This window comes from Felis catus, chromosome D1 (assembly GCF_018350175.1).
Source record: "Felis catus isolate Fca126 chromosome D1, F.catus_Fca126_mat1.0, whole genome shotgun sequence".
Classification (NCBI taxonomy): Eukaryota; Metazoa; Chordata; class Mammalia; order Carnivora; family Felidae; genus Felis; species Felis catus.
This window is the reverse complement of record NC_058377.1, coordinates 65,179,562-65,188,328: the sequence shown is the minus strand read 5'-3', so window position 1 is coordinate 65,188,328 and position 8,767 is coordinate 65,179,562. Positions and strand designations below refer to the sequence as shown.

At 53.3% G+C, this 8,767-nt stretch overlaps 1 long non-coding RNA gene across 2 annotated transcripts in view; it reads left to right on the top strand.

The window, feature by feature from the left end:
• Positions 1–288: 288 nt before the first annotated feature.
• LOC109491994 overlaps positions 289–8,767 on the top strand; it is a 33,361-nt gene continuing 24,882 nt past the window's right edge. Inside the window, exons 1-3 of one of the 2 annotated variants that reach the window (XR_006586356.1) lie at positions 304–738; positions 3,819–3,946; positions 4,495–4,908. This is a non-coding gene — a long non-coding RNA (uncharacterized LOC109491994). Of the gene's footprint in view, positions 739–3,818; positions 3,947–4,494; positions 4,909–8,767 lie in introns of those variants that run through there. The other variant, XR_002145674.3, reaches the window with a different exon arrangement.

The window sequence follows — 8,767 nt, the reverse complement described above, 5'->3', positions numbered from 1 at the left end:
AAATTACATTTGGGTTCTTGGAAGGCACATTTCCATGTTCAGTGGTCAGATGTGGAGTATTCGTGTCTGCCTTTATCAGCCACCCCTAAGTGCCAGTCAGTGGCCTTCCGAGCCCCAGGCAGAACCTGGAGTTGGAAACCTTCAGGAATCTTTTCCCCAGCACTACCCTTCAGGGTCTCAGAGCACTGAACAAACGCCAGGTGGGGGCAGTGTGGGAAGGGGCTGTGTCGCAAAGTGTAAGAGCCCCACCTCCGCACCTGCCTCTATAGCCCCATTCAAGTATCAGAAGCTGCAATTAGCAGGTGGCGGCCACTGCTTAAACCCGCTGTTCCCCTCCTCCCCAAGGCTGGGCAGCTCACAGCAGCTTTGGAAAAACCTGCAAGAAGAGATCAGAAACAGAAGCACTCAGGCTGCGCCTGGCTCTCTTCTCTCTCGGCGTGAAGTCTGTGCCCAGCCCTGCCAGGCACGGCTTCCAATTAGAGAAGCGAGGCTGTGACCACGGGGCGGCGCCCAGCCAGCACCCACCTGGCCCCCTCCCTGCTAATCAGTGCCTAATTGATGCAGGGTGGGGGGCTTGCTCGGCGGCGCTCCCCATGCTTCCGTGGGCCCAGCTGCCGCTCCTAGGAAGGGGCTCAGCCCTTTGTCCCAGCAAGTTTGAAACCATCTGGACAGAAGTTGGCAGCCCCGTGTTCGCAGCATTCTGGACTTTCGTCACGCCCCCAGGCAGATTGCTAGGAGGTAAAGTTCCCCCAACCTGTGCTGAGCTGGGTGGGATGAGCTGGAGGTGGTGTACTCGAGGGTGCACTCCGTGCCAGGGTTCAGACCCAAACTTGTAGGGACCCTTAGGCTGGTGCTTTAGAATCTTCTATCTGGGAAGTAAGGACTGGGGCAGGACTGAGAAGGGAGCTAGGGCCGAAGGTGGGAGTGGAGGTGGGGGAAAGGGGTAGGAAGATTGTGGGAGAGTATAGAGCTCAGGCTGGGCCTGGCAGAGGCTTTTCCGCCTTGGAGCTGATCCACACGGAGGAAGGGCAAGGAAGGGAGCGGACACAGTGACATAGCACTCTCATCTTGACATCTCAAGCTACAGATTATAAAGTGCCTCTTCTCCATTTATCCCCACAGCTTTGGGAAGCAAGCAGGGCAGGACTGTCATTCCCATTCTGCAGAAGGGAAAAACTGAGGCCCACAGTGCAGAAGGGATTTGCTCCCTAACCTGGGGCTCCAACATCTGCCTGTGGTCCATGGTTGCCGGCAGAAATGTCAGACCTTCACTTGGCTTGGGGAATGTTATTTATTGCTAAAGTGGCCACATTTGCTTCCAAATGGCCTGGATTTAGAGCTGTGGCTGTTCTATTTGGAGTTTTAAGGAAAAGGGCACAGATTAGAGAGTTCAAATTAGCTCTATGAAACTTTGCAAACCACTCCAGGGGAATTTGGTCCAGGCTGCAGGGGTAAAGAAGTACCCTAGGTGCCCCTCCCCCAGGCTTCCAAGGAAAGCCCCTTCTGTTGCTGAAAAGCAACAGGGAAGGGAGAGTTTTGGAGATGGATTAACATATGGAAAGGGATTTCATTTGGGACATTAATTTCTCTGCAAGAACTTAATGATGGGAGAAGGGTATGAGGTTCAGATTAGGGGAATTTTTCTACTGCTGCCCAGGCATATGCTGTCTGTGGTGGTCCTTGTGTAGCCCTCGGTTGAACTAGCTGGGACAGGAAGCCTGGTTATAACTTAAGGTGGTGAAATAGAAAGGAGGGTGAATCTTTGGCATAAGTGTGTAGTTCAGCCTTGGGTTAATCATTTAACACCCTGTTCTAACCTATTCAGAGGCTTCTGGGGGCTGCAGATTTCCAGTCGGTATTGATGGATGGGCCTGAGCTAGCTAGGAACAGGCTGTATCCATGAGCTGCAGATTGGCCCCAGCAGCAGGCAGCCATGCCTCTGCTAGGCAGGCCAGAAGGTTCAAGAACGAAAACTGGGTGGCCGTGGGGAAGGAAGTGCTTCAAGCTCCCTTTCCTCTTCCCACTCGAGAACTTCCTCTGAACACTGTCCTCCCAGCTCCTTCCAAAGGAGGTCAGAATCTAAGGCAGCGACTGGGCCTGAGTGGACCAGCCTTACTGGACCCCGCTCAGGTTCATGGTGGCATCTTGCCCATCCAGGCAGGGCACGAGCCCTGAGTCCTGTGGCCACCTCTCCGCTCATCCCTTCTGGTTCCACGTCCTGGGAGGGCAGTGGACCAGGGGTTCTCCTGGGGCATCTCTCTCGCTCCACGGGCCCTCCCCAGGGTGCTGATGCCACATTTCCATTTGGGGATGTGACAGGCCCCCGCTGAAGACCTTGCATGATGTTCCATGTGCTCCGGATCAGTCGCTCAGAGTGCTCCACGGGGGCCCAGGCATCACAGCGCTAGTAATAAAGCAGGGCTCTGATCTCCATTCCACTACTGCTCCCTCAGGAAGCCCTCCAGGAAGAGGGTGTGCCGGGTAGGAGGCAGGCACTCCTGAGTCCCTGGCAGAAACCGTTTCTGATGGTACCACAATCTCACCCTCAACCTAGAATGATTATTAACATATTAATTAATATTTAAAAACTCATTACGCCTTGATGATGGCTTCCTTAAGCTGCTTTTATATTCATTGCAGCCACCCAGGAGCAATAACCATACTTATGTGGCAAAATGGAGTCATTCTACTTAATTACCGGGGAGGTTTTACAGGCAGTCTTCACAGCCCACAAATAATCAGAGAGTTGATGTGATGTCCTCTTTTTAGAATTTCTTTTAAATTGGATGCTGTGATGGTTAGAAAGCTATACTGAGAGATGAAACCTTCCCAACAATACCCTACTTTCCTCTCTCCTTGTGCCAGGCTGGAGCATCTGGTCTCCCCGGGCATGGGGGCCCTGGGAAAGCATGTCTTGAGGCTGTGGATGGGGGGAGGGGGACTCCAACACCCACCCTGCACCTCAGGGCTACACCGCCAAACAACCCCGCCGGCTGAGGTCCCAGGTCTGGAAACCCTTCTCCATCTCCTGGCGGGGTTCTGCCTCTGAGTCCGGGGCTCAGCCCCTAGGGCGCCAGTTAACATCAGTCTTCTGGGTGGGCTGTGCCTTCGATAGTTTCGGTCCCCTGGGGGTAATCCTGCCAGGCTCCAGCCACAGCATCCCTCCTCCCCGTTAACCTGCGGGCTTCTTTCTGAACCACTCTTCCCCAGTGCCCAGCTCTAGAGCGGCCCACACAGCCACTGCCCACCAGCTTCGCCCCTGGCCGCGGGGTAGACTGAGCACATGCTCAGTCAGTCGGGACAGTTGCAAATGGTGAAGGTGATGGACGAAGAGAGGCCACAGGCCCTGCTTACAGCCCTCCTGCCTGAGCAACCCTGGGGTTTTTAGGATTTCTGTCATCTTGCAGGGGGGCTGAAGGCACAGCTTGGCAGGGCCTCCTGGTGGCATTTGCTTCACCTGCCTCCTTCAGGCTCCAGGAGGTTGCTCCTGGGACCATCAGGCCTCAGATGAGCCAGGAGTGGTGCCGGGGCCAGGGCAGAGGGGCCTGGCAGAGCATGTCTACAAATAATCACACTCGCGGGCCATCTCTTCTGGGTCCTGGCCCCAAGGAAGCCTTTGGAGACCGAGATGGAGTCACATGGTGTTGTGAGATGGAATCAGCTTACCGTGCCTTTGAAATTATGGTAAAGTGACAGGCAGGGAAATCGGTGAATCCCTCCCATGATGCTGATAACACCAGAGCTCAGATGTCACTGCTGAGGGATGGCCAGAGCCGTTCAGAGCCCAGCCATTCTAAGGGGTCCCCTGTGTCCCTCAGAGCAAGGCAGACAGAGGCCAGCAGCCACGAGGTGGCCAGCACAGTCCTCCTGAATGAATGGAACTGTGGCCCTGGATACACACGAGCGTGCAGCCAAGTCACAGCCAAGGTTGCAGCGGATGTTAAAGGTAAGAGCAGGGTAAGAGGGGGATTGACGGTGAAGTCTGGGTTCAGTCAGGGTAGGTTTGAAGTAAGCCTGGATTCAGGTCAGGGGTCAAGTGACACTTCCATCTGAGTATAGGAGAGGGGCTCGGATCAGGGAATAGAACTGGAATTTGGTTTCAGGGGGAAGGCATTTTGTCCTGGACGGGGGTACAGCTGGGGGTCACATGGGCATCAGACTGTGGGGGTTCCTTGTCTGAGAGATACTTGTTTGCTCATCATCCTGTCTGGGGGCCCAGACAGAAGATAGGACCAGGCATGTCAACCTAGGGTCTCCTGCAGCTTCCCTCAGGGAATATCCAGGGATTTCCTTCTCGTTTCCAGCCTAGTGCTCTGTATCTCCTGCCATCATCTCAGAGCCAGCCGCCTTCTGTCCCAACTATTTCTGGAGACAAAGGGTGTGGGGGGCTAGTGGCCCAGTCGCTTACACTGATGCTGGTGTGAGCAGTATGGTGCCATCTCCGAAGGATAGTGATTCTTGGATTTCCTCTTCTTTCTCCCTCCCTGCGCACAGCATGACCACCAGCCCACACCTGCCATTTAGCTGCAAACCCTGTCCCCAGATCAAGCAGAAGCTTGGCTCCAGATCTCAGGAAGCGGAACTTTGGATTCCTGATTGGCCGCACTTGACTTAAAGCCACCCCGCAGGCTCCCAGGGCTTAGGCAAAAACTGCTGTGTGACAGGTCCCAGATGTGGGCGACTCCTGTCTTTGCCCTCCCCTGCTGACCCACCTGGTACAGGGGAGGCCCATGCCCTTCCCCCACCTCGCTCATCAGCAGCTAGGTCAGGGTGATCCCTCCCTCCAGTTGAGATCAAAACTTGTCCCTGGGGCACCTGGGTGGCTCAGTTGGTTGGCTGAGGTCATGATTTCCTGGTTCCTGAGTTTGAGCCCTACATAGGGTTCTCTACTGTCAGTGCAGAGACCACTTCGAGCCCTCTGTCCCCCTCTCTCTCTGCCCCTATCCTGCCCATTCTCTCTCTCTCTCTCTCTCTCTCTCAAAATAAATAAACTTAAAAAATAAAAACAAACTTGTCCCGTAGGGGTTGTGTCTCCAAGCTCAACCCACAGCCTCTGTGAGCCGATCCTTCCTGCTCTGGGCGGATCCCTTCCTTCCTAAAGACCAGAGCCATGCTAGAAGTCTTACGGTACAAGATAAGGTGTCTGTAGCCAGGAGAGCAGCATGGAGCCGTCCAGAGTCCCGACAAGGGAACGGTGAGATGTGAGCTGTAACCCCCTAAGCTTCCCTGGTGTTTCTGTGTCACTATGGCAGGTGCACATGCCTGTGGGTCAGCTCAGACCAGCCCCTTTCCAATCCCATGTCTTAATCCAGGTATGGGGCTGGGGTGCCTGGGTGGCTCAGTCGGTTGAGCGTTCGACTTCGGCTCAGGTCATGATCTCACAGTCCGTGAGTTCGAGCCCCGTGTTGGGCTCTGTGCTGACAGCTCAGAGCCTGGAGCCTGCTTTGGATTCTGTATCTCTTTCTCTCTCTGCCCCTCCCCCACTCATTCTCTCTCTCTCTCTCTCTCTCTCTCTCTCTCTCTCTCTCTCTGTCAAAAATAAATAAACATGAAAAAAATTTTTTTAAAAATCCAGGTATGGGTCTGCTTCTCCACACCTATCCCCACTTTGAGCTCGTTCTGTGTTGCCCTACCACGATTTCTCCAAAAAGGATCTTGTTCTTCCCTCACACTAACTGCCTTACCTCCTGCTATGGGCCTCTGGGCCACGTTCACTCACTGTACATCCTGGGGTAGGGTGGACATTGGGAGGGTAGCGCACAGGCCGTGGAGTCCCACAGTCCTGGATCTAAATCCTGCTCCACCACTCCCCAGCCGGGTGGCTTTCAGCAAGTCAAATGATGCTCTAAGCCTTGGTGTCCTCATCTGTACATTGGGAATAATAACATGTCCCATCTGGCAGTTGGGTTCTGAGGATTAAGTGAGATAAGGCACGTGAAGTACAATGCACGCGACAGGTGCTCAATAAATAGCTGGTGTGCTTAGTTTGCATGCTTACAGCTCTGTGGGGCATATGTTGCTTCAAGGCTGGGCTCTTGGTAGCAGACCCCGAGATGAGGATGTATGTTTAAGTGGTTTTTAATGAGGTGTTCCCAGGAGAAGCCTGGAAGGAGTGGTCAGGGGGAAGAGAAGGGAAAAGCCAAGCTGGTGCATCAGGGGATGAGGCAGAGATTTAAAACAATTTCAGTTCCCCAGAGGGTAGTGTCAGTCCAGTTCAGTTCTGTATGAGGAACTCTGGAGTGAAATACTGCTTCCTAGTTGTCCTGAGCAGGGGCAAGGGAGCTAGGCTTTCATATTCCAGCCCCTGCTGGTCGTTGGCCAATGCCCGTGTGATGGTTAATTTTATGTATTCATTTGACCGAACCAATGGATGCCCAGAAGGCAGGTAAAAATATTACTTTTGGGTGTGTCTGTAAGGACACTTCCAGAAGAGATAAGTATCTCAGTTGGTAGACCAAGTAAAAATCGCCCTCTCCCCACCTATGTGGACGAGCATCTTCAGATGGGTCGAGAGCCTGAAGAGAACAAAAAGGCAGAGGAAAGGTGCATTTGCTTGCTTGTTTGAGCAGTGACATCCATCTTCTGTAGCACGTGGGCCTGTTGGCCTTCCCCTGCCACCATGAGGGGTGTCAGCTGCCCTCAGCAGCCAGCAGCCATCTTGGGAAGAAAGGAGTAGACTCAAGATATACTGACAGAGGAGAGAAACCGTTGTCATAGCTTGATTCTGAAAGACTGAGTATTTATGAAAAAGTCGTTGTGTTAACCTGAAAGAGACTTTCAAGCTGGAAAAGGCTGAGCTATCTTTAACTGGTTAGCCAAAGGATCTCCCACACTCCCCTCCCAGTCATCTGGGGGCATTCGAGCTCAACAGCAAAGTGAGGTAAATAATAGAAAATAAAGGTCTGTGATTTTGCACATCTGAATGTATAACATTTTGCAGCTTTGTGCTTGCCCAACTCAATTCTTTCTGGCTTCCCAGCCTGTCCCTTACTGTCCCCAAATAGCTCATGTTCCCTAAAATGCCACCCCCCATGAAAGAAGGTTCTCCAAGGGGCCATGTGCCTGGCCTAGAATGCTGGCAGCAAGAAAGGTGAGAGCTGGGATGGGGGAACATGAGGCCATTTCATGTCGCTGGTAAGTCCTTTGTTTTAGAAACAAAGGATAAGAAGAGGCATGTCGTCTGGGGCACAGAGCCAGTGCTGACCATGTGGGAGCCTCAGGGTGGAAGCAGAGCCCTTCCCACACTCCCATCCAGCCCTCCCTGGTCTTGGACTCTGTCTCAGAGCATCTCACCACCAGCTGCCAGAGACCCGTGTCACCCTTGATGACTCTTCCTCCATACTCAGTGTCCCAGCCCTCTGGCCGACCCTGTGTTGGACACTCCAGGCCTGCCTGCGCCACCCAGCCCTGTGCCTCAGGGGTGCCATCTGCTTTCTGCCCTGGATGTGGCCTAAAGGACCTCCCTGGGGGGTTCCTATAAGGATGGAGAAACTGGGTGTGAGGCACAAAGATCCAACACCTAGGCCACTGGTGTCACTCCATACCCGGAGGCTGTGGTTAACTGTGACCAACTAAGTACTGTTGAAATATCATTTATCTCCATCCCCACTGCCACTCTCCTAAGCCGGGTCAGCGTCACCTTGCTCCTGACCATCTGAATTGTCCTTCTTGTCTCCCTGCCCCAGTCTCACACTCTACCTCTTCTGCCGGAGTGACCCTGCTGAAGCTCCCTCTCATGGTGAACCCCTCATGTAGAACCTTCAGCCTCTGAGTGGAGTCCAAGCTGCTCAGCTTGGCCCACAGGCCCCTTCTGATCACCCAAGCCTGTCACACATATGCGAGCTCTCTAGGTGGGGGCCATGCCCCTAACTCCCTGGGCTGCCCTCTGTCCATGCTCTCAAACCACAGGCTATGGACGGGTTTTCTGGACCATCTCTCTCACTAGACTGTTAAATCTACGAAGATCAGTATTCTGTCAACATTTCTCCAGCATCCAGCATAGGCCTTTCTCCAATAAGTGCTCAAAACATATTTTTGGAAGGAAGGAAGGGAGAGAGGGAGAGAAGAAGGAAGGGAGAAGAAAGTTTCGTGGTGTCTTCTCTGGGCCAGGCCCTGCACGCATTATCTTCTGTTTGCATAAGATCTGCCAGCCTTTAATAAGCACAGATATAGACACAGTGGTCTTATGACTAATATTAGCCAGAACTTTCTAAGTGACGTGAAGATTAGAAGGTTGGGATTGTCAACAGCTGGAATTTGGACTATAGCGGGACTCTGCAAGTTGTCTTAGGGAAGCTCTGGAGATGCCTGGAATCCTGGGCTCCAACCTCACCCTTCTCTGAAGCCCAATGTGGTGGAGGGTGGAGGTGGGGCAGAGAGAGGTTTGGAGGGGGGAATCTCTGGATGGGCCCTTTTCCTGTGGACCCTGAGCTGATTTGGGGATTGTCATGCTAACCTGGGTGTCTTTACCAGGCAGTCCAGAGGCACATGGGAGATGTGACAAGATGCTAGGTGAGAGGGATCAGAGGCCTCCAATCCCAGAGGCGTCAGCCAGCTGTGGGATCTGACTCCCGGCCAAAGGGGTGTGTAGTAAAGTGGACCTAGACCTGAGGACTCCTCTCCCCACCCTAGAGGGAAACAGAGCCTGTGGCTGACATCCAAACCGGTGAGAATAAAATAATGGTTAAGACTCTGGAACCAGATTGTCTAGGTTTGAATTACCAGCTCGAGTCCTTCCTAGCTGTGTGACCCTGGACACATTATTTAA